Here is a 25,286-nt window from a genome sequence, read left to right as displayed (position 1 = left end):
AAGAGAAAGCTAAAGAAAGAATGGATGAATTAAAGAGAACGCGTGAGGAGATGAAGGGAGCTATTTTGAAAATTTTTGCCAATGCAGATTTTAGTTTCCCAGTCGGGCCCTGATAGTGAGCTTTCAGTATTTCAGTATATTGGCACCCCTTCTATTTTCCATGAACCATAGTGGAAAATAAAATTAGGACTGTTTCTCTCGCTGCATCTCCCAGCCTTGTTAAGGGCATGCATAGGTGGTAGGAGGCAACAGGGGAAACTGGGTGTCAGTGGTCAGTTCTTAATTGCAAAGGAATATAGCCTTAGGGTCTGACGTTGCAGGCTCTATTGACCATTAAAGGCAGTATCCAGCGTTAAAGGTCCAAGCTGAAGGCAAGTTCTTTTAACAAGGGTGCAGGTCTTTAATGAATGGTAAAGCCCTCTACGGAGTGTTCTAAGGCTTTTAGAATATTCCCCCCTACAGAACAGAGGGACACATGCATCAAAGTTAGGAATTGCGAGTCCTTAATAGCGATTATTGATAAATCGCTATTAAGGAGTCACAATTACCTAAGCATGTAGGTTTTGCAATGATAATTGCGATTCCTACATATTCCTTAATAGCGAATCGCAAATTGCGATCCGCTATTAAGGAATAGCTGACCATTCATTCCTATGGGCCTAGAGGGCCATAGGAATGAATGGGATTGCATTCGCAATTTGCGAGTACCAAATAGGTACTCACAAATTGCACATGCAATTTCAAGGGTGCAAGGGGGCCAAAAGGCCACCCTAATGCACGCGAATACATGTAAGCATGCACATGTGGTGCACACACATGCCCTAAGGGCATGTGTATGCATCACAATGCACTTTGAAAAATGCATTTTTCAAAGGAATTGCAAATTACCATCAACTTGAAGCTGATGGTAATTTGCGATTCCAAATTGTGAAAACGCAATTTACGAATGCATGATGCATCACATTTAGGGAATCGCAATTTGCGATTCCCTAATTGCATTCACAATTAAGGGAATCGCAAAAAAGTGCAATTTCCTTAATTGCGAATTGCAAAAAAAGTACATGCATCTGAAAAGGCCATTTTGCGATCGCAAACGGCAATTTGTGCGAGTGAAATGTCCAACTAACTATAACGTCCCTGAAAACTGTGGGGTTTTTTCAGTGAATATATAAATAGATAGATAGATAGATAGATAGATAGATAGATAGATAGATAGATAGATAGATAGATAGATAGATAGATAGATAGATAGATAGATAGATAGATAGATAGATAGATAGATAGATAGATAGATAGATACTCTCTAGTAAGGTTGTGGGGAGGCACAGGAACCAACAAAGCTCTCTAACTGGAAACAGGATCTGGACTGGTGCTATCTAGCAGAAAAAGCTGTATACCAAGGTAGAGGATGCCCCAAAAAATAGGATAAAGTATGGGGTCCATGGGAAAAGTATAGATCATAGATGGGTGAAGACACAAATCCGGGGAAGAAAGAACGTAACAGTCCCATAACAATACAATTGTTGGGCCGATGGCTCTTCTCTAATATATGTAATAATGGTGCCAATTGTATCGATTTTTGATTATTGATTGCAATGATAGGCTGTCTATCTGTTCAATGATAAAAAGAGTTTTTATTTTTAATTTTTTTTAAATGTCTATAGGTCATTACATAAATAACATATAAGTATTTGACTACATACTTATGGGCGTCTACTTATAAGGATCACTCATATCACAGCATATGAATATACAGAAATTATGTGTAAATGTTAACTAATCAATATGCTTATTACTCAAAAATCATTAGTACATAAATCAAAATAATTAAATAATACTAATTAATTATTGGAAAAAACCCAAACAAAACATATGGGAATGTATCTTTCTCATTATATTTTTATACTTACTTGAGTAATAAAAATAAATAAATGTATATATTTGAAAAAACATAAATAAATACAAAATAGTATTAATATACAAATATGTATATCGTTATCATATCCAGTAATTAGCAGATCAATATGTCAATAAAATTGAAGGTGATGAGTGTATGCTTATGGGGTTCCTAACACATATCTATGACATGTAAATATGGTTATAGCAATAACTTTATCATTATATCTATATATATATATAGATTAATAAATCAATAACATATGATGAGTGTATGCTTACAGATATACTTTCCTATGATAACACATATCTGTCACAATGTGTAAATATTGTATGTATACGTGCTTCACTACTAAAATATTGGGAAACAAATATATAAAGACAATAAAAAACATAAATTAAAAAAATAATAATAATTTTTACAGCAAAAACGGAAAGCCTCAGTTTTTAAATATGTATCCATGCATGTACATATTGGACTTAATTCAGTTAAATTTTATATCTTCTGTTTTTTTCCATGTGCGTATCATGTTAAAAATCCTATGTATACTTCTTATGGATGGTCATGTATGTACATATTTATATATTTTATATTTTCATCCCACTGCAGAGACGAAAAAGAAAAAAACTAATCTCCCCAAACCTCATCAAATCACCAATATATGACTATATTACTATCCCCTACCGCAACTCTCGGAGTCATCTCAAACCTCTTTTACTACTATGAACTCCCAAACAACTCTTTCCAAACTCTTCACTCCTCTATCCACCCTTTTTCCTATTTATCCAACACACATGCTCTTTGACTCATCATAAACCTCAGTTACCACTTCAAGCTCTCAAATAATCCTTTCTAAACTCTTCCCTCCTCTATCCTATTAATCCAACTAACAGACTCACATGTCTACCACTCCCTCCACTCCCAATAACAATTTATTCCCCCTACTAATTCACCACTAATCACCACTAATCCACCATTGGTTTCCGGAGTAGCGTACTACTCGCACGTTAACGCCTTATGAGGGATAGTAAGCACATTATAAATATAATTACAATATGTCAGTGTTCTAGTCTGCATCAATAAAGACAACAAAGGTCCCCCCTAGTTTAATTTGAGGTCCAAGAGGAGGGAGAGAGAACCAGGCAAAAACTATAAGAGACCTCTGGCTGACCTATATTTCTTTTGAAGATAGCCTATGGCTTATGTGCACGCCACAAGGAAGAAGTTTTTCCTTTCTATAGTGAAATCATATAGAAATTGCAATTTTATTGGAAAATCATTGTTTTTTATTTTTTATTTATTATATTTCATTTTCAAAAAGTGAAAATTCATTTATAAACCATAATTAGATTGACAAATCACAAAATTACATAATGAAACTAATTTAAAAAAAACTTGTTTGACATAAATATGCAAAATTAAATTCTAAGATAAATCAATTCATTATAACTACCATAACCCAGCATACTCATGCATAACCACATCATACTCACTCCATATCATACCAATCATTCAACCTAACATACATAATGTGAATTAAAAGTACAAATTGACGAAACAGTAGGGATCCGACGGTGAAAGAAATCAGTAAATCATTTCATTTGTCACATGGAGACATATCATCAATTACTGCAGTGTGTACACATCACCGTTTCATTTCAAAGTTGCATACAAACGTCACAACTGTCTCTTTTCCTATATGTCTCACTGGGCGTATTCCCAAGGGAAAATGGTCGACGTACGTTTCGGTGGGAAACATTCTTTTTACCACCTTCATCAGGACAAATATTTAAAATTGTACAGTTGTAATAAAATGAGGAAGCAGGGATATCTGAAAGAACGTTTATTCAGTCCTAACTGTGGCTCGAGTCATCAAAGGCCACTATATGAGAACCGAAAGATCCTCTTCTCACTGCTCAAAAATGAAGATAGAGATGCATACGGGACCAATTGATTCGTAGATATACAAAATACGATCATTAATTAAAAAATCGCAAGACGCCATGAGTCAATCCATCGTACAGAGTTTAAAAGCCAATGCTTCATGAAAATCCAAGTAATTTATATTTTCCGAAGTATGTGTCTGATTGATGTATAGAAAATCACAGCTTGGTGTCAGCCGCGCCCATAATGCACAGAGCCTTTGTACTTTTAATTCACATTATGTATGTTAGGTTGAATGATTGGTATGATATGGAGTGAGTATGTTGTGGTTCTGCATGAGTATCCTGGGGTATGATAGCTATAATTAAATGATTTGTCTTAGACTTTAATGTTGCATATTTATGTCCCAAAATTTTTTTCAAATTAGTTTCATTATGTCATTTTGTGATTTGTCAATTTAATTACCTTCATAAATGAATATTCACTTTTCAAAAATGAAATATAATAAATAAAAAATAAATGTTTTTCCAATAAAATTGCCATTTCTATATGATTTCACTATAGAAAGGAACAGCTTCCTCCTTGTGGAGTGCACATAAGCCATAAGCAATCTTTAAAAGAAATAGCTGCATTCTTGAAGGACCCCTCAATATGGGCTGGGTCCACAGCAGATATTCAGGATAACGAGTAACTCTAGTAGTTGCATTTAGATCTATTCTCTTCATGTGTTTCTCAAGCAAACGTACCATGTATTTGATCCTCCTAACCTACTCGACACCTCAAATAAACTAATAGTTGTATAGAGCACTTGTCAATTGTAATGTACTGATGATTGGTATATACCGACACAATAATAATGAAAACGACATTCCATTTGCTCTATTATATGAAATTATAAACATGTTAATTTATATTGAAATAAAAAGTACATAAGAAGTGAAAGATCATTCAAATGAGCAGAAATTCAAACTCAAATTATAAATGGCTATAAGAGGAGGAATAATTGACAGATGAAATGAAATTCACATTTTAGGACTGAAAGGAACATAAACTAAAAGAACTGAAGTGGAAAAGGATACAAGAGGAAAGCAATGGTAAAGCGAAAATTACTGACTTCATATAAATAAGGGCAAATGATGATGGACATATTTAGGATATCTGAATTGAAACAGAAACTGAGAACAACAGGAAATATTCATTGAATCAAGACTAGCAATTTATGCAGTGACAAAGACATTGGTAGGAAGTTGGCACATGGTTCATGCAGCACAAGTCAGCCTCCAGAGCACTTCCACCTCTAGACTCTGGTAAGTTCAGAAGTGTAGTGTTGTGGGTGATAGAATATATGATGTAGAATGTTCATTTACTGGCTACACACTGAGGAATAAAGACGTATAATACCAAGCTCTGTGTGTGGCGTGATCATTTCCATGTACCCAGGTTGGGGCAGACACCACAACTGGTGATGAGATAGCGGATTACATGAACCCCGCAACCTGAAGAACTTACAGTGCCTTCCCAGGGAGTTTGCAATGATCCAGCAAACTGCTCCTGAGTGCCACATGTGCCTCAGTCAAAGTGAAAATGGACGGTTGTCTTATGTGTCATCAAAGCGGCACTACAGCTAGTGCAAGGTCTGTGAAAAGTGAAAGCCTTACAGGAAGTTTGTTTGTCGTCGGATAAAAATTTGCTGGTATAGGTTGAGACAAGAGATACTGTGCCACAGCCTAACACAGAGCAGTCATTCGTACAGTACGACAAAGCTAAAGACAGCAACAACCAGGTACAGAGAAGCAATAAAGGTCATGATAGTAAAGTGCAAGGAAGTGGTGAGAGCAGAAACATTTCTGACTCAAAGAAACGCTAAAGGCAGTGACAATCAGGCATGGAAAGTGCAACGAGCGGTGAGAGCCAGGTGCAAGGGAATGCTGTGAGCAAAAGCAGGTAAGTGCTGTGAAACATTAGAGGTGGTGATACCCAGACATAGAGAATGTGATCACGCTTACCATAACCTAACTAAAGAGATCCATCCGACCTCAGCACCAGGTGCTGCAACCCAAGCGGAAGCATAGGGTTGTGCTTACGAGTATGGTGAATCACATTGGCCTGACTGAAAGGCCATGAGGAGTGGTGGAATAGTGTAATTTATTTTTCCAATGACTGCTGAAAAGAGCTTCAAATATGGCACTGCCACCTTCTTGAAACCATCAACTCCCTTAGAAACCACTAAAAAAACTAATTTTTGGCAACAGATGGATTGCCTGTGTCGAAATCTTCGATGATTTCATTGATGCACTTGTAGAAGTAAATGACAAAAAGATCATTAAATATTTGAAGAATTTGGCAGGTGAAGAAGTAAAAGAAGTGATAAAGAAAACACCACCTGGTGATGAAGTGATGTAGGTGAAATTAAAGAGGCATAGATAACAAAGTTCAATCCAATGTCGACTATGAAAGGTATATTTTCAATCAGGAAAAGCGGAACGCTGGTGAAACAATGGAAGAGTTTTAGAAAGACTTGATTCACTCATCAAGCATCACAAGTTCAACAAGTTCAATTATGAAGAGGCTATGCATCTGTGAATAATAGATTTCTTCAGACGATGAATGCTGATAGAGACACTCAACTTGGAGTAAGTACTCATGGCTGCCAGATTGGAAGAAAGAGCTGACAGACAAGCAGCTAATATGGAGGCCAGGAAGTCCCAAATTTAATCAGCGCTGAGTGTGAAAAGTAAGTTGAAATACATGGTAGAGGGCCATAAAGGAAAGTCTTCAAAGAAAAAGAAGTTGTGTTTTTGATTTGGATTTTCCTTTCCACATAAAGATAACTGTACCGCCATTAGACAGATATGTAAGGGATGCGGGAAAGAGAACCATTTTGTAACAGTTTGCAAAGTGAGGGAAAGATCAAGTGCATCATATTGAAACAACAAAATGGAGAAAAAGATCAAGTGCGTCACATCAAGAAAACAAAATAGTTGCCAGAAAGTTCCAGAGAAGTTCCAGCCACACCCACAAGGCTAAACGGCAACATCAGTTGACGCAAGTGGAAACTGAATGATGTCGATTGTCATAAATTCTCTCTCTAAATGTTGGTCACCATCATTGTCAAGTGACAGTGAGGAAGATGGGTGTGCGATGTCAATGTTAACTGCTAAGCGATGTGACATGTAGGATTAGCTTCTTCCAAGGAAGAATGTCGGTCGAAGCTAGGTCGACAAGTGAAAGTGCAAAATTCATTTGGACACTGTCCCGAGATCACACTGAGAGTGAATTGGTGTTCCATACCTTTTATCATAGACACTGACGCATCAGTAAATATTATGTCAGCAGAAAAGTACTATGAACTGTCTCCAGCGCCCCTGTTAACCCCATTGAAAAATAAAGTGTATACATCGCTTGCTTCAACTCCACTGCAAAGTGAAGGTTCATTCATAGCAACTGTAATGCATAAAAAGATTAAAATAAAAGCACCAATTCATGTCTTTCCAAGCACTTAATTGAGTGCATATTTACTCAGTTTCAGCACTGCCGCTGACATGGGGATGATTTCTGGAAAATGCAATGTCAATGACTACCATGAGACACTGAATCAGTTTCTTTCCTTGATTCATGGACTAGGAAGACTTGAGACCATGAAAGTGCAACTTCACATAAAAGAGGAAATCCATTCTGCTGCTCAAAGACATTGTCAAATTGGATTTCATTTACAAGAGGCTGTTGAGAAAGAACTTGAGACACTATTAAAGCATGAGATCATTGAATGATCCACTGTTCTGACGCCATGGGTATCACCCGTAGTGAAAGTGTCGAAAAAGGATAGTGGAGGAGCTGTGCGCATTTGTGTTAATATGTGCGAAGCAAATAAGGTGACTGAAATGGAACAACATCAAGGTCCACACATTGCTGACATGATTACAACAGCTGAATGGAGCTAAAGTCTTTTACCACCTTGATTCGAACAAAGGGTATCACCAGCTCAAACTAGAGGAGAATTCCAGGTACATTACTACATTTTCAACTCTTGTGGGTTTATTTTGATATAAAAGGCTAAGGTTCAGAGTGTCATCCACTTCAGAACTCTTTCAGGATGTAATTTGTCATATAATGCAGTAAGTCACAAAGGCTTTCAGTTTCAGTGATGACATACTACTTTTTGGGGCCACACAAAAGTAGCATGATAAAGCTCTTACACAAGTGTGTTGTATACTTGCCGATGCAGGGCTCATTTGAAATGTGGCAAAGTGTGAGTTTCATAAAACCAAACTCAGTTTCTTTGGTCATATCTTTTTTGTTGGGGGAATGAGCCTGATCCAAATAAAGTACAAGCCTTGTCATCTACTTCTCCCCTACAAGATGTAACTATGCTGCAATTCTTCTTTGGTATGGCCAGTTACTGTTCAAGGTATATACATGACTTTGCCACAGTATGTGCCCACTGAGATACTTTACAAAATGAAATGGCCCATTTCAATGGCCAAGTGAATGTGAACAAAGCTTCAAGATAATCAAGCATATAATTGAGAACGCCACTGAAATGGCATACTTTAATCCAAGCATACAGATGGAGTTTGCTATTAATACAAGCCCAGTGGGGTTGTGTGCCATCCTTGCCCAGCATACTGGACATCCCAATGCCCCAAGCCTAGCTGTGGTGTGGGCTTGTGAAACTTTTCATGTGTTCGTATATGGAAAGCATTTCACAGTTATCACTGACCACTGAGCACTGCTCTCCATTTTCAGCAATCCTAAAGCTAAGATGCTCACTCACATTGAGAGGTGGGGCTTGCGATTGAAGGAGTATGATTATACAATCGTGCATCATCCAGGAAACGATTAAAACCCTGCTGACTACTCCTCATGTGTACCAATACAGTGTCATAGCACTACTTCCGAAGTGGCTCATGCTTATGTTAACTTCATCGTGAAATCCAGTGGCCCTGCTGACATATTGGTGCAATGAGCACTGATAGAGATTTGCTGATACTCAAAGGCTTATTACAAACCAATCATAGCAAAAACATACTCAACCTCTTCATGAAGACCTTGAGTACCAGAAATTAAAAAATGTGCAGGAAGAACTTTCAGTTACCCAGAAGGCATCATCTTATAAGGGTTGAGAATTGTCATACCTGAGAGTCTGAGACAGCAAGGTATTGAACTAGCCCATGAGGAATATCATGGAGTTTCTTCTACTAAACAAGCTCTACAGGACTGAGTGTGGTTCCAACGTCTTGATGAAAGAGTTGAAAAACAGTTAAAGGCATGCCATTTGTGCAAATGCTTCTCATCCAAAACAAACCTGCATCAGTTAAACATGTCTGCTTTTCCCAAACATACATTGGAGAAGACTGCCATTGGTTTCTTTGGACCCCTTGACAATGGACATCATCTATCAGTAATTGTTGATGAATATTCCGGTTTTCCCCTTGTGCAAGATCTGTCATCAACTACTCATGACAGAGTCATTGAGAGACTGGGGTGTTCCTTCGATTTTGAAATCTGACAATGGCCCGCCTTTCAATGGTCGAGAATTTATAGTTTTTTTTTACTCATCTAAATGTCAAGCATGTGAAAAACACCTCTCTGGCCACCGGCAAATGGTGCGGTCAAGAGATTTATGAGCACCATCAAGAAGACCATGTGCTGGAAAAGCTTTGACTCAAATCAGTTCTTCAGTCTAGGCTTCATGCATACATGTCAACATCTCATTCTACCACTGGTGATAGCCCTGTCAGCTTAATGTTTGGGAGAGCCATAGGAACCAAATTGCCACAATAGACCACTGAGAGATCTATTGACATTCATAAACTTTGCACTACTGATTCATCTGACAAATGCAAAATAAAGTCCTATGAGGCTCAACACCGCTGTGCTTGGAGCACTGTGTTCAAAAGAGGAGACCAAGACATCGTCAGGCAGAAACGGAAATGCAAGTCTGATGCTCCTTTGATGCTGACCTGCTGAGGGTTGTGATTAGTAAAGGACACATGGTGACTGCTCATTAACCTGGAATGTTCATTACATGAGATTCTTCGCTCTTCAAGAACCTGCCATGAAGTTCGCCAGCTCCGGGTGTTAGAAGGGAGACTTATCCACCTGAAAATTCAGAGAGCCCAACCATTGTATCAGTGTCTCTGTCACCAGTGCCAGTCATGGACACTTCACTAAGGGTGGGCGCAGTGCTCTGCTCCGCCCACGGAGTGTGCGTAGTACTGCCCACTTTGCGCTGCGCAAAGTAGGCGTAGCAGGGGGCAGACTACGCACACCCCGCAGTGAAGCAGAGTTGCCCGCCACCCGCCTCCCTCCCACCCTCATTTTACAATTATTAGAAACATTAGATAAAGAAAAATTACTTACCTGAGCTGCCGCGTCCCGGGGATCCATCTTGCTGCTTCATGGATAGCTTCTTCCTCACGGATGCGCATGCGCGGGCGCCCGCGCATGCGTATTCGTGAGTAAGAAGATATCCATGAAACAGCAAGATGGAGCCCCGGGACGCGGCAGCTCAGGTAAGTAATTTTTCTTTATCTAATGTTTCTAGTAAATGTAGAATGAGGGCGGGAGGGAGGCGGGTGGAGCGTAGTGGGGCTACGTGAAGTGTGCGGGTGGGCGTAGATTTGTCCCCACTCCGTGTTGCTTCACGTAGCCTCACTACGCCCAGGGCTGCACTTCACCTGTATCTCCCCAACCTCACATGACCCGATCTGGGCAATTAATTTGAGCACCAAAATTACTTACTGAAGAGTAGTGATATATATATATATGTATATTCACTGAAAAACCCATAGGTTTCAGGCACGTTATAGTTAGGAATTAGCATTTAAAAAACCTTAACAATTCACTGAAAAAAACATAGGTTTCAGGGGCGTTATAGTTAGCTGGACTTTTCAGTCGTACAAAACCATAGAAATTCCTCCGTTATAGTTAGGTCAGCTAACTATAACTGGCGCGCCCGCAATGCACTGCTGATGACGTCACATATTACATCACTCATGACATGGTCCGTGACATCACTCATGACATCACTGATAACATCTCAAATGACATCACTGATTACATCATCCAGTGAATGTGTGTTTTTCTGAAAATTACATATGTTTTATATATGTATATCTCAAGGTCGATAGAAGAATAAATGGGTATATAAGTGTCTAAATGGATGATTTGTTTTTGAAAAATTGATTGTATAACTGACTGATTAAGTGTATCTTAGTGAATACATGGCTAAGCGCGTAATGTTTAAATATGTAAATATCTGTATCAGTCTCTCACTTTGTGTATAAGTGGCTGCATGGGTTGGTGAGTAGCTGCATGAGTGTCTATATAGGTTATTAGTTGGTTTTTTGAGTGTCTGAGTGTCTGTATGGTTCGGTGGGGGGTATTACGTAGTGCATAGGTGCATGAATGAGTGACTCACTGTTTGTATGTGTTAAAGACAGCATGTGTGCAGGACTGTATGGGTGGATGAGTGTGAGTGTTAGTGAGTGAATGACTGTCTCAATAGTGTCTTTATGAGTAACTACATGTTTTAAACTAGTATATGTGACTATTGGTGTTTATAAGTGAGTATATGTGAGAGAGAGATTGGAAGAGTTCCTGTATGAATAAGTATGTGTTTCTATAAGTGATTGTTTAAAAGACTAAGTATGTGTAAGTTTCTGTAGAAGTAAGTGTGGTGGTGTGTGTATAACTGTATATGCAAGTAAATGGATGTTTGATTCTTTATTAGCATGAGTGACTGTGTGTGAGTAACTATGGATGAGTGGCGTTGTGTAACAGGATGTATAGATGTATGAGTACATATGATTAGTGAGTACATGTATGAGTGACTGTATAGGACTGTTGGTGAATGAGTGGATGTGTATGTGGATCTTAGAATTACTGAATAGGTTGTTGTAACTGATATTGGTATGTTCATTGTTTTGAAAATTTTAATTTCTATTTTTGAATGTGTGTATCAAAGGTTATATTAGGGGGAGAGGAGGTCTGCCACTCTATCACAAGGATGATGTCATCAGTGATGTCATTTGAGATGTCATCAGTGATGTCATGAGTGATGTCGCTGACCATGTCATGAGTGATGTAATATGTGACGTCATCAGCAGTTCATTGCAGGCGCGCGAGTTATAGTTAGCTGAACTAACTATAACGGGGGAATTTCAATGGTTTTGTACGAGTGAAAAGTCCAGCTAACTATAACGCCCCTGAAACCTGAGGTTTTTTCAGTGAATTTTTAAGGTTTTTTAAATGCTAATTCCTAACTATAACATACCTGAAATCTATGGTTTTTTCAGTGAATTTCAAAGGTTTTTAAATTCTAATTTCTAACTATGCCTACAGAGATAGGACATGTGAAGAAAGAAGAACAAGCGCACAGAAAGAAAAAAAAAGAAATGCAGAAAGAAGCAACAGAAGTCCTCAAAGACGAAGAAAAGTGCAGGAAGGATAATGTGCAGAAAGAACAAACAGAAGAGCAGAAAGAAGCCTTGTTGCAAAATCATCCTGTACTCTCAACTTTTTCAGACGGATACTGGTGGTAACTGAGTCTGACTAACCAGTCCTAGAGCCAGTGCTATGTTCAAAGACACTCAGAATACAGTGAAAACACCTACATACACTAGGGAACACTATGCGTTGGGGTCCCCCTGTGATTAGCATGACCTCCTCTGTAAGCCCCTAGTATATAATAGGGCAGGGGATTAAAACTACCTCTTAAAACGTGCCACAGGGCGTGTTTGCACACCTCACCTCAGGCCCAGTCCCCTCCCTTCCCCACTGTGTAAACATGCCCTGTGGCCGTTTTAAGTTGGGAGATTAAGTCTCCTTGAATCCCGAGTGTCCCTAGGGTCCAACTAGACCACTAGGTACCTCCAGTAAGCGCCACAGAGCTGCGTTGCAGAGAGGTGTAAAAAGTGACCACCTCTCTGCAACACAGCTCAGTGGCGCTTACTGGAAGCACCTGGTGGGCTAGTTAGCCCCCAGGGGCCCTCAGGATTGAAGGGGAATTATTTCCCCAACTCAAAATGCACCATGGGGCGTGTTTGCACACGTCACCTCAGGCCCCGTCTCCTCCCTTCCCCACTGTGTAAACACGCCCTGTGGCCATTTTAAGTTGAGAGATTAAGTCCCCTTGAATCCTGAGGGTCCCTAGGGGCAAAATAGCCCACTAGGTACGTCCAGTAAGCGCCATTGCAGAGAGGTGTAAAAAAGGGCACGGCCTGCACCACCTCTCTGCAATGCAGAGCAGTGGCGCTTACTGGAAGCACCTGGTGGGCTAGTTGGCCCCCAGGGTCCTTCAGGATTGAAAGGGAATTATTTACCCATCTTAAAACGCGCCACAGGGCGTGTTTGCACACATCACCTCAGGCCCCGTCCTCTCCCTTCACCACTGTGTAAACGCGCCCTGTGGCCGCTCTAAGTTGAGAGATTAAGTCCCCTTGAATCCTAAGGGTCCCTAGGGTCAAACTAGCCCACTAGGTACCTCCAGTAAGCCCCACAGAGCTGCTTTGCATAGAGGTGTAAAAAGGGGCGTGGCCTCAGAACACCTGTCTCCAACGCAGCTCCCTGGCGCATACTGTAGATACCTGTTGGGCTAGTTGGCCCTCAGGGACCCTCAGTATTGAAGGGGAATTAATTCCCCAACTTACAACTGGCCAGGGGGCGCGTTTGCAGAGTGCTGCAAGGAGGGGGCGTGGCCTCCGGCGCGATGCCGGTCTTTTATTTATTTTATTTTTTTAAGAAGGAGGGCTGTGTGGCCCCCCTTCTTTTTCTAATTTATTGGCCCTGGGGACCCCATCCCCCAGGGCCTGCACCCTAATTTTTTTTGTTTAAAAAAATTAACTTGGAAGGGGGCCTCGTGGCCCCCCTCCCAAGGCCTTAATTGGCCCCGGGGACATCAACCCCTGGGTCAGGGCCTTTTTTAAAAATTGTATTCTTTAGGAGGGGGCTGCGTTGCCCCCCTCCGGGGCCGGCCTTTGTTTATTATTTTAAAAAAATATATATTTACAGAAGCACCTAGGACATGCTGGACAAACCGTATGTACCTATCACCATGACGATTTGCGTGATATTCATTAAAAGGCGACTATGCATACTATGAATCTACGTCAAATGTATTTACACCGCTAGTGAAGCTCTGATGTGTCTGACGCCCTACCGTGCCTAATCCCGCCGCCCCCGCCAGTGGGTACTCTCCAAGTAGACACCCTTGTTGTTTATTTATATAAACATGGGTAGCTATTGACGGGCACATTTAATACACACGCACACCAAGCCATTCAAAGGGGATTCGACAAAAATTCGACCAAACTATGCAAGAAACCCCCCTCACGGTTAATAAAACACACATCCACCGCCGGATGTGTAATACTTTTTATTTTACTCTCTGGAAAGGAGACGAACCTCACTTGAGAGTCACAGCGTGCTCCTGGCTAAGCCCAATGCTGTGTTATACCCACCAGTGCCCCCCGAGTGCCACACACCTCTGTGTTGTATTCCACCAGCTAGTGCATATGCTATGACACTCTCTAGCCCATGTGCACTGTAACACCACCCTGTGAATGTCATGCCACACTTGCCTTCACGCAGGTTATATTGCCCCATCTAACGTGCCTTCCTCGATGCCTATGTTATAACGCACAGCGCTAAGCCATACATATTACAATCTGAGATCCATATCTTTGTCACAGTGCATATGCAACGTTACACTCCCCAGCACATATTTTATATTACAACTTTAGAGACTAGTTAGGTTACACAACACTGCCCTGTGCATATTACAATCCAAGGCGCATATCGCATAGCACGTGCTAGTGCCTGTGCTATCTCGTGCTCTCCAATGAATCTGTCATTGCGCACAATGTATTGCATATTATATTTCACGCCCCGGTTCATCTTATATCACACTTTTTGGTGCATAGTTTATACCATATACTATATCTAGTTTTCATTTTCAATCGTGCTCTCAGGACTATGTTCTATATAACACTGCGTCCAACTACCCTTTTCACGGGCATTACATTTTGCGATGGGGTGGAAGGTCAGGGGGTGTTTCTGCCATGTGAGCCCGGAGTCACAGTTACAAACGTCCTATTCTTCCTGAATAAAAGTGAGATTATGCTGCATACTTGTTCATATTTTAAGTAGTTCGCACAGACACAAATTTTAAAAACAATAAAGTTCCTAATACCCACCTTCTCTGAACAGTTAGCTTGCTGCCCCATCCACCTCCTCCCTATCCTCTGTTGTCTAAATCCATGGACTAGCCTCCTCCCTCCTGCCATGCATGGTCTGATGTGCTGCCACTGCCCTCCATTTAGCATGATGTACCAGTCCACTCCTCCTGCCCTCCATTGCCCAATTCTATGGCCCATCATTGACCTCCTGCTCAGCCTCTGTGCTTAGCTTGCTGCCCCTATTCTCCTTCCCCCTGCTCTCCGATGTCTTTGTGCATGCCCCTGCTCCATCCTTTTTGCCCACCATGTTCCATGGACCTGCCATGAGTGTTCTGTTGAGCTGCCACTCCCCTCCCACCTGCCTAGCATTGTCAGATGACTGTAACCTATCCCTGCCACCTCAACCCTGCCTTTCCACATGCCATGCCCCTATCCCCTTCCTCCTGTCCTCCATGGCCCATTTTACTGCCACACCCTTCTGCCCTCCCAGGTCTGTTGTGCTGCAAATGCTCCTACTGCCTGCCCCGCGCGGTCTGTTGTGAGGTCCCTTCCCCTGAACTCTCTTGTCTGTGCCCAGGTCCTGACCCTCCCTTCTATCCTCCATGGTCCTTTGTGCATGCCCCTGCACCCTCCTTCTTGCCCATCATAGCCATTGTGCTGCCACTAACCCTCCTGCTTGCCATGCATGGTCTCCTGTGCTGCCATGGCCCCTCCCACCTTCTCTGTGTGGTCAGCTAGCTGCCCCTGACCACCTCCCACCTTCCCTCCATGGTTTTTGTGTATGCCATCATAGTCTCACTGTTGCTCTCCAGAGTGTGTTTTGTTTCTAGTGCCCATCCTGCCTGACCTCCATGGTCATCGTGCTGCACCTGCCCTGCTCTCTTGCCCCCAGCCCACTGTTTCCATGTGCAGACCCCTATTCCCTCCCTCCTAGGCTTGTCTGTTCCATTGTAATGCCCCTGATCCGTCCCTCCTACCCTTTATGGTCTGTTATGATGCAGCATTCTCTCCTGTCTGTCCATTATGGTCAGCTAGCTACCATTGCCTCTTTCCCCTCTGTTCTCTGTTGTCCATGTGCATGGTCCTGTCCCCTCCCTATTGCTTTCTGTGGATTGTTGTGCTGCACTCCCGTCCCGCATGCCCTGTGTGGTGTATTGTGCTGCTGCAAACCCTGATGTCTGCCCTGTAGGGTCAGTTTGGTGCACCTCTCCATGTCCCTCCTGTCCTCTGTTATCCGAGTCCATGTCTCTACCCTAATTCCTCCTGCCTACCATGATGCAATGTACCATACTTGCGAACATTTTGAACTTGGTAAGAGGGAGTTTTTGAAAAAAAACTGGGGTATTGATTTTCCCCTTTGAGTTACATTGAAAAAGAGGAGATTGTAGACAGGAGACAGATCAAATAAAGCCCATTTGAGCGTAAAAACATTGGTCTTTAACTGGCTGAAGCGGGTCTGTTGGCATGTATGGTTGTACTACCACTGCCTCTTCCTTCTGCCCACAATGGTCTATTATATTGCCACAGCCTCTCTTGCCAGTCTTGTATTGTTGGTTTGTTGCCCCTGCCCCCCTTTCCACTGCCCTCCATAGTCTGTTGTGCTGCCACTGCCCTTTCTGCCTGCCCAGTGTGATCAAATTGTTGCCTCTGCACTCTCCTACCTGCCTTCAATTTTCAGAGTCCGTGCCCCTTGCCTCTGCCTCTCAAAAGTATCGCAATGAACAACTAGATTGCTAACATTCTATATTTATTACAAAAGTGTGGAACGCCTGACGTCATCTTGATGTAATCAAAACTGTCATACCTAGGGCATTTCCTTTAGAAATTACATATATGAGATGGTCTTATTTGCATCAAAATTATGGTTAGTGCTCTAAAAAACTAAAATGAGGACATATTTTCTGCTTTTTCAAATAGCGACAAATAACTTTTAAATTATTTGTAATCTTTATGTTTTTTTATCCAGTTGACCACTTGATTAAATGTTGCACTTAGGGGAGAGGATGTGGTGTTACTTCCAGAGCTGCAGACTTTGAAACTGGGGAACCAGGTTGGAGTTTCTGCTTCAGCTCAACATTCTGTGATTCTGGTCAAATCACTTAATCTCCTCATGTCTACAACCAATTGAATTTGATCTTGTGCGATGTAACCAATGCTCATGAAAAGCACTCCAATACCTGACAAGTCTGCACTATATAAAACTTCAAATACACAACAAATAAGTGTTTTGCACACTTCTGTCATTGGGCTACATGTGGGCTACATCTGGGTGATATTTATTCTGCATTTGGGCTCATTTGTCTCTGGTGGCCATCTTGGAAGATTTATTTGTTATGAAGTTTCCTAATTTCCTCATTTACTGCAGTCTCCTCAGTAGGAAATGCTTTCAGGTTTTACTTTGATTCCATCAAGAAGGTATTCAGATATGTCACACATTTGCCATAAATTCTGAATGTTAGCACTCTAGTTGCTCATTAGATCACTGTAGTAAAGCTACTGCTCACCACGGATGTCTGCTGCTGGTATTAAAAGTGCATGTTTCAGTCTGCATATCAGAATTTTTTAATGAAATAGAAGAGGATTTGAGAAGTCACTCAAAATGTGCCCTAATTTTTCTTTCTTCAGCACTAATCAAAATTTCTATGGCAAAATAAACCTCCTCATTGTGTTCCTTTTTAAATTAAATGTTTTAAGTGTTACCAGTTTATTCCAATCAAGATGGCTTCAGGTGTGCCATACTTTTGTCATAAGTAAGACAGTAAGCCCTCAAGTTGTTCTTAAGAACACTCTGGGACATTCTGTCATTGGGCTATACTTGGGCTACATCTGGGTGAGATTTGGGCTACATTTGGGCTCTTTTGTCCCCCGTGGCCATCTTGGGAGATTTATTTGTAATGAAGTGTCCTAATTTCCTCATTTACTGCAGTCTCCTCAGTAGGAAATACTTTCAGTTTATTACTTTGGTTCCATCAAGAAGGCATTCAGACGTGTGACACATTTGCCATAAATTCTGAATGTTAGCACTCTAGTTGCTCATTAGATCACTGTAGTAAAGCTACTGCTCACCAGGGAAGTCTGCTGCTGGTATTCAAAGGGCATGTTTCAGTCTGCATGTCAGAATTTGTTTATGAAATAGAAGAAGATTTGAGAAGTCAAAATGTGCCCTAATTTTTCTTTCTGCAGCACTAATCATAATTTCTATGGCAAGATTAACCCCTTCATTTTGTTCCTTTGTAAATTAAATGTTTTACGTGTTACCAGTTTATTGCAATCAAGATGGCTTCAGGTGTGTCATACTTTTGTCATAAGTAAGACTGTTAGCGCTCTGGTTGTTCGTTAGAACACTCTGGCACATTCTGTCATTGGGCTATACTTGGGCTACATCTGGGTGATATTTGTGCTACATTTGGGCTCTTTTGTCTCTGGTGGCCATTTTGGGAGACTTATTTGTTATGAATTTCCTAATTTCCTCATTTACTACAGTCTCCTCAGTAGGAAATACTTTCAGTTTTTTACTTTGATTCCATCAGGAAGGCATTCAGATGTGTCACACATTTGCCATAAATTCAGAATGTTAGCACTCTAGTTGCTTATTAGATCACTGTAGTAAAGCTACTGCTCACCAGGGAAGTCTGCTGCTGGTATTGATAGTGCATGTTTCAGTCTGCATGTCAGAATTTTTTAATGAAATAGAAGAGGATTTGAGAAGTCACTCAAAATGTGCTCTATTTTTTCTTCCTGCAGCACTAATCATACTTTCTACGGCAAAATGAACCCACTCATTTTGTTCCTTTTTAAATTAAATGTTTTAAGAGTGACCACTTTATTCCAATCAAGATGGCTTCAGGTGTGCAATACGTTTGTCATAAGTAGGACTGTTAGCGCTCTAGTTGTTCTTTAGAATACTCTGGGAAGCTGCAGTAGAACACAAAGGAATCAACTGACAGTCTCTGCCCTTGTTGGATGTACATGTTTTACTGAGAATTTCAGACTTCATTCTCACATGACTGAGAAAGATAATGTGAATTTACCTAAAATATGCTCTCAGTTTAGCTTATAGATCACATTTCAAACCTCTTTGGGAAAAGCATGAGAAAATAGTTTTCTCTCAAACATGATTCATGATATCACAGCAGAAGGCTTTTTCACATGGTAAAGTCACCTTAGAACACACCACAATTCCTAAAATGAGTATGGTACCATCAACAAATGATTTATAATGTAACTAAAGTCTTAAAACCTTCTATTAACTGCAATGCTTTTTAATGAGGTGCTATCATGTATATTGGTCCCTAGATGGCTGCCAACACTTCTTGGATGAAGTACTGACAGCCAATCAGATCTCACGATGAGATGTGTGGTTAGGCTCCGCCGAGATATATCTATCTGTTTAACTCTAATTTTCTCAGGAACTACTGAACGGATTTACACCATTTAAGCAAAAGGCACAAGTCTGAAATGAGGACTACCTCTTTGTCAAATTTTGTGTAATTCCGTTCAGCAGTTTGGGCTGTAGCTGCGTCAACAGGTCCTATGGGAAAATGCATGGGGAAAACATGTTTTAGGACCCCCCTTTTTTCTCGCCCCCCGCTTGACGAATCACCGTGAAAGTTTCAGGATAGGAGCGGACCGGAGCTGGCCAAAAGTTTGGAATATTTCGCGAAGATTCATCAATCGGCGCCAACGTTATTCCAAATAGAATGTTGCGGATTTCCTATGGAAAATAGGTCCTAACTATAACTACCTACTGGTGACTGCCAGTAGGTATATATATATATATATATATATATATATATATATATATATATATATATATATATATATATATATATATATATATATATATATATATATATATGTGTGTATATATTTATATTTAGATATATATATATATAAATACAAACTCCGCATTCCCTCCAGAACTCGGATGCCAACACAGGGACTCGTACTCAGTTTTAAAAACTTTCACTGCTTTTATTCATTTGGTGACGCATTTCGCCTGCCTCCGCAGGCTTGTTGACACAAACAAGCGTTTGTCACATTGACAACATTTAAAATACAAGCTTCCGATCACATGGTCCGCTACAACCACCGCAGTGGAAGACAGACTATTCCATAGATGTGATACAAATCGTTATTGACGAATTGTTTTTTTGATCTGACAGTAATTATAAATTCATTACCTTACTTTGATTATATTTTAGGGAAGAACTGTTTAACCGAAAAATACATATTGAAATTTTCTTTCACTAGTCATATGTCATGGAATCAAACAATTTATGTTTTCTCCTCCTCATTACCACTCAGGTATTTCGTTTTTGGCAAGTGCCCTAATTTATCTTGTTTTTTTTAAATTACCATTGCATTCACATTAATTTTATCTTTGTATACCTGATGGTGGTGCTTCATCCTATAGGCACATTAAAATTCGGCATGTGCAAATTTGAGTACATTAAAACTTTAAAATATATATTGACATCATATATATTAAAAAAGTTTAAAACAATAAAATATTATAACTCCAAGAAAACCTTCTCAATATATCAATATAAATAAATAAAGTGCCAATGCATTGTAAACAAACCCAATTGCGTAGTGAGCACGGGTCCCACGTCTGGGAATACCCATCCCACTTAGGGCGAAAAGCGTTACAACAAACAATTGATGGACGGAATGCTGACAATGCAGACATTCTCCCCCAGTCAAGAGATCTGGGTTAAATCCATCGTTCTTTTGCCCACTACGCCACCCCAGTTTAGACATGGCCATATGCAAATCAGTCTTGACCCTGTGCCTCATGGGAACAGTCCAGCCCGAACTGCCAAGCCATGTCTTCCCTGGACCGGAATCAAGCATCCTAGGACCGGTTTCTGGCTATCAGCCGTCATCAGCCAGGATAGCTTGACTCCAGTGGCGTAGTGAGCACGGGTCCCACGTCTGGGAATACCCATCCCACTTAGGGCGAAAAGCGTTACAACAAACATATGATGGACGGAATGCTGACAATGCTGACAATGCAGACATTCTCCCCCAGTCAAGAGATCTGGGTCAAGACTGATTTGCATATGGCCATGTCCAAACTGGGGTGGCGTAGTGGGCAAAAGAACGATGGATTTAACCCAGATCTCTTGACTGGGGGAGAATGTCTGCATTGTCAGCATTTCGTCCATCACTTGTTTGTTGTAACGCTGTAATTTAAAATATACCATCTGATCTGGACACTTTTTTACTGACCTAAATACACATGTAAGTCCTCATATTTAATCCAGACGGGATTCTAGCATTAAATAACATGATATATTTCGATTCCAGCTGCCGCAATTTTCTTTCTCGGTTTCCCCTTCTTCTCATTTTTGGAACTTGGTCCACCACATAAAAGGTTAGATCCTCCAGTCTGCCTTTATGAAACTCAATAATATGGCGGGCCACAGGGTAGGTCTTATCATTATTTTTAACCACCCACATGTGCTGAAGTATGCGGCCGTGAACCATGTGAATAGTGCTCCCTACGTATATCTTTGGACATGAGCATTGTAGAATGTACACAACATGGTCACTGTGACAATTCAAAAAGCATCTAATTTTCCACGGTTTGGTCATCAAAGGAGACAAAACTGTCCTAGTGTTTTTACCAATCGTACAGGCTTTACATTTTTGACATTTGTAAAAGCCTGGATATGACTTTAGCCAATTTACGGATTTTGGTATTTCCAGACTGCTGTCTACAAGTTCCTGCCTCATGGATTTTACCCTTTTGAAAGTCACCTGTGGTCCACGCTTTACGATTGTACTCAGCAGTGGGTCACTCCTAATCAGGTGCCAGTGCCTACTCACACAGAGTCTCACCCTTGTGTGGTAGGCACTGTATGCTGTGATTGGTCTTATTTCTTCATTATCTTTCTTTTTTTGTTTCTTCCTTCCTCTCTTTAGGTTTAAGGAGTTCATTTCTCTCAATGCTTTCAACCTTTTTCAATGTTCTAGAACATTACTCTTATAACCCCTAGCTTTAAATCTTCTGGTGAGGCCAGTTTGAGCATCCTCCAATGCTAGTCTCTCACTATAGTTCCTTTTTATCCGGAGATGCTCAGCATAAGGGATGCTCATTTTGAGTTTTTTTGGATGGTGGCCATTCGCATGCAAGATTGAATTGCCTGCTGTTGTTTTCCTGAAAGTTCGTGTATGTATTACAGAGTTCTAGGAATGGTACTTTGGAGCTGCTGATTGTGTCTGTGAAATTTAAATTCAAGGTATTGTCATTGAGTTGTCTCAGGAAACATTCGGCAGACTCAACAGATCCTTCCCAGACCACAAATAGGTCATCTATAAACCTCTTCCAGAGCACCACATTTTCCTTCCATTCCCTGGCATATTCCACCCTGAGCACCTGCTCCTCCCACCAGCCCATATGCAAATTAGCATAGCTGGGGGCAAAGCAGGTGCCCATGGCTGTTCCGCGGACCTGTCTGTAGGTTTCATACCCATACATGACCCAATTATTCTCTAGACATAGTCTGCCCATTTCAATGAACATTTTGGAGTGTTGATGTAATGAAATGTGTCTCATGTTCAAGAAGTGGCGCATAGCATTCAATCCTGCCTCATGTTCTATGCTTGTGTACAATGATGTTACATCGAGCGTAATTAGCAAATAATTTTCTTTACTAAACTAGATTCTCCAATTTGCTTAAAAAGTCTTGGGTGTCCTGAATATATGCTGGGAGTTCTCTAACGAATTCCTGCAGGAAATGATCCAGATATCTGGAAGTCCTTTCCAAAAGACTTCCTATAGCGGAAATTATAGGTCTTCCAGGGGGATCAAGTATAAAATCGGCATTACTGGTTTGTCGACTTTTAGATACAAATACTCATCTTGCGCGAGATCCTTGTGAAATTTGTTTTTTACCTCTAAGAGGTTGCTATGCGGGACCTTTATATAGCATTCCTTATTATGTAGTTATTTTTTTGCCTCTGAGTCATACATTGTTAGTGGCCAAAGGACCACATTGCTCCCTTTGTCCGATTCACGTATTACTATGTCCTTATTCTTTTTAACTTTTTCTATAACCTGGTTGTACATTCTATCCTGAAAGCTGCTCCCTTTCTCAAAATCATTACTTGATGACAATGCTAAATCTTTCAAATCTTTAATTACAGCCTCAGAAAAATAATCAACCAAATCTTTTGATGTATAGGGTACAAAAGTGGACACTGGTTTAAAGTTCGTTATTACACCTTTATTTAAATCAAGTTCCATGACTCCCGCTGTACTTCGTTGTGTCCTAATCGGTTGTAGTCCTTCACATTCTCTCTGCAATTCATTCAGTTGATGTAGGGTATTTAAATCCCCTACCTGCAGATGACAAGATTCTTCTGGAATGTCCTGCATGTTTCCAGATTGATTTCTCTGAGAAAAATACTTCCTTAGTTTTAACTTGCGTACAAACTTGAAAAAGCCCACACGAGTCTGGCTGCAATCAAAATTGGTCCTCTTACAATATGAGAAACCTAATGCTAATACATCATTGTCTTACTTTGATAGCTCCATAGTTGTTAAATTAATTACTGTTGGTGGGTCATAATTCATTTCGGTCTGTAGCCCTCCTTGTTCTTTGTTCCAGATCGGAGTTCCATTCCCTCCCCGTCTGGCTTTGTGTTTCCTTGCAGTTTTTTTTCTTTTTTGTTGGTATTGCAAATTTTTTCTGTTGTTCTGAGTCCAATCTATATATATATATCTATATATTCACTGAAAAAAACAAAGGTTTCAGGCACGTTATAGTTCGAAATTAGCATTTAAAAAACCTTAGAAATTCACACAAAAAAACATAGGTTTCAGGGGCGTTAAAGTTTGTTGGACATTTCACTCGGACAAAACCATTGAAATTCCCCCGTTATAGTTAGTTAAGCTAACTATAACTCGAGTCCCCGCAATGCACTGCTGATGACGTCACATATTACATCACTCATGACGTGGTCAGTGACATCACTGATGACATCACTGATGACATCTCAAATGACATTTCAATGGTTTTATACGAGCGAAATGTCCAACTAACTATAACGCCCCTGAAACCTATGGTTTTTTCAGTGAATATATATATATATCACTGAAAAAACCATAGGTTTCAGAGACGTTATAGTTAGAAATTAGCATTTAAAAAACCTTAGAAATTCACAGGAAAAAAACATAGGTTTCAGGGGTGTTATAGTTAGCTGGCCATTTTACTCGTACAAAACCATAGAAATTCCTCCATTATAGTTAGTTCTGCTAACTATAACTCGCGCACCCGTAATGCACTGCTGATGATGTCACATATTGCATCATTCATGACATGGTCAGTGACATCGCTGATGACATCACTGACTGACTCGCTCTCTACTACACACACTCCACTACTCACTCTCTACTACTCGCTCTCTACTACTCTCTCTCTACTACTCTCTCTCTACTACTCTCTCTCTACTACTCACTCTCTACTACTCATTGTCTACTACTCACTCTCTACTACTCACTCTCAACTACTCTACTACTCTCTACTACTCTCTCTACTACTCACTATCTGCTACTCTCTATTACTCATTCTACTACTCTCTACAACGGATGTATGACGTTACAACGCATGCTATTACAACGCATACCTTTACAACGCATTTTTTACAACGCTAGTACTATTACAACGCAATACTTTACAACGAATTCTGTTACAACGCCAAACCTATTACAATACTGAAAAGTGCTGTTACAACGAAGTATATTACAACGCATACCATTACAACGCGATTTTTTTTATTAATTTAAAAGTACAATAAAATCTGGCACGGGATGCAGGGAAATTAGGGGTTTTAGGGTGGGGAAGTGTATTAAAACGTGGAGAAGAACTGTACGTAAATCGTCTGAAACGCATTACCAAATTAATACTCGGGTATTAAAATTAATACTCGAGTATTAAAATTAATACTCAAAATTCCCAAAAAAAATCCGTTTTCACACATTACTAAGCTTTTAAAAAATAACGAAACAATAAATAACATAACAAACACATTTTTAACATGATTAGATCGCAAAGTAAGTAAACCAACTGAAACATAACACACATACACATAGGCGCCATTTTACCCATCTCACTTGTAAAACTTGTCCTACCACAGTTTCTATGTAAACAATACCAAAAGACATGTTCCAAAATGGATGCCAAAACGGAGCAAATGAATGAAAACAATATTTGTTAAAAAGCATTTTTAAATTATCATTTTCCACAGTAAAACAAAGCATTAAAAAAAACACATCGAACGCAGTTTTTAAAAAAATTAATAGTGACACACAGTAA

This window comes from Triturus cristatus, chromosome 3_2 (assembly GCF_964204655.1).
Source record: "Triturus cristatus chromosome 3_2, aTriCri1.1, whole genome shotgun sequence".
Lineage (NCBI taxonomy): Eukaryota > Metazoa > Chordata > Amphibia > Caudata > Salamandridae > Triturus > Triturus cristatus.
This window is presented reverse-complemented; position numbering follows the sequence as displayed.